The 1,965-nt window shown below is 40.3% G+C and overlaps 1 protein-coding gene across 1 annotated transcript in view; it reads right to left on the bottom strand.

Annotated features, from left to right (window-relative positions):
• The window catches only part of LOC121299184, a 34,230-nt gene extending 32,529 nt beyond the window's left edge, over window positions 1–1,701 (bottom strand). Inside the window, exon 1 of the mRNA XM_041226797.1 lies at window positions 1–1,701. This exon is cut by the window's left edge and continues 812 nt beyond it. The gene's annotated coding sequence lies outside the window, so the exon portion shown is untranslated.
• Between the last annotated feature and the right edge of the window lie 264 nt (window positions 1,702–1,965).

A 1,965-nucleotide genomic window follows, 5' to 3' on the forward strand; every position in this document is an offset into this window, starting at 1 on the left:
GATGACTACGGTGAACTCAGCGTGTTTATATTTGAGATATTTTGCCACTGTATAGAAATGGTGACTGCCCCTAATTGTGTACAGTTGTGATATGAGAAATAGCATGCTGTATCTTGCATACTCAGTGTTACTGAAGTCCGTAACTAACAGTATGTAACACGCTCTTATGATTACATGTTGCCATTTATATTTTCAGTAAAAAAAAAAAAAACAAGTTTCAGTGAGTTTGTTCTGTTTTTTACGATATTAAACACCACAGCAAGCACGCTGTCATATAGCTGAGATAGTGGCAAACGTTCTTTTCATTGTGTGAAGTGTGAAGTTTAGCGATGGCAGTTTTTCTAATGCAATCAAGTAATCCGCGGTACAATTCATTTCTAATTCTCTGAATGTTTTTATTGTCTTAGTAGTACACTTAGTTCCCAGCTGCCCCAAGTATTTCTATGCTCTCACTGTTCTTGAAATGACCTGTTTGACCCTGACCTAGCTCAAAATTCACACTACATTTATGGGTTTTTATTTTTAACAGAAGCTCATCAGCGTCACATAGTATACAAATATTTATTGTTATTACGAGATAATATTGCGTTATTACGGGAACGTTTTCATCAGCGTTAAAGATGTCATAGTATTGAAGAGTTGCACATCGGCAGACCCCCAGAGACAATCCATACCACACGGCTCAGGCACAAAGTGTTTGTACTGCCATTAACTTGTTTACACTGTACCAGCCCACTTTAGCAGCATACTGAAAAGCTTGCAAACTAGCTCAGCTCTGCTGGGCTAGCCTGGAGCACCCCTATAATCATTCCCTTATCCCACCCACACAGTAGTCAACCTCCTATTAAACCCTAAATTAAACCCACCAGAAACACCCATGGGCCCCCACTTGTCAATCACGACCCCTGTAATGTGCTACAGGTGGTCCCCAACACAATCACTACACCAGACACACACATTGTGTGTGTCAATGTAAAACCACCACAGGAACAGACAGGTCCCTAATCAGTCTCCCCTTTTACCACACTGGGGGCTGATAGCACAATACAATATTGTTACTGCAGACATGTAATGCTGTAACAGGATAGCACTGTGGGCCCAGATGTTATCAGCAGGAAAGAGACTCAGTGACAAGGAAACTGCAGTTTTAGCACTAGAGTGAATATTTAATGAACAAACAACAAATAAACAGGAGCAAAAAAACTGTCACAAGGGCCAGAATAAAGGTTCAAACAAAAGATTAACCGGCTGTAGGCTGGGCAATCCCCTTCACTACACGTAGTCAAAATAATACGCCAACGCCAACGCAAACGCACTCGCCAACGCACTCACCTAAAGGTTTTCAACCTTTTGTATGTCCTGACCCCTTGAGATAGAAAATTCAAGCAGGGACCCTCCTTGCAACACCAGACAAAGTGTGCAGGGTGTGGAGATGGAAATCCATATGCATAAAAGATGGCAGTAATTTCCAGTCATTAAAAAAAAAAAAGTACTGGGCAATATTTTACACACAATTTATAACACTACGGCCTGGTTATTTTACCAGCCAGTAATGGTTTAAGATGTGATTTACCATCACGGATTGTTACTGGGAGATATGGTATGCAAACAAGCTATGGTAACCCACTAAAGCCCAGGTAGCTCATCTGGAGAGGTAGAAATGACCCGTGTTGACTAAGTGTCTTGACTTTATATTATATTATATTATTATAAACTGATAAAACCAAATAAACATAGTTTATTATACAACGAATAAAAATAATTGTACATAATGAAATAACCGGTTTAATCCTCAGGGAGATCAAAAAGGGTAATGCGGACTGTAAATACTCTCCCCCTTCTTAATGCTCTCCCTCTGTTCCTGCTGTTCAGGAAGGTTAGGAGCCTGCACTCTCCATCACATTATGACTGCTGCCATAATGGTCTTTCTTATCAGCTGCTTTCTGACTTTTTCTTTGTGTGCAA

This window comes from Polyodon spathula, chromosome 24 (assembly GCF_017654505.1).
Source record: "Polyodon spathula isolate WHYD16114869_AA chromosome 24, ASM1765450v1, whole genome shotgun sequence".
In the NCBI taxonomy this organism is placed as follows: Eukaryota; Metazoa; Chordata; class Actinopteri; order Acipenseriformes; family Polyodontidae; genus Polyodon; species Polyodon spathula.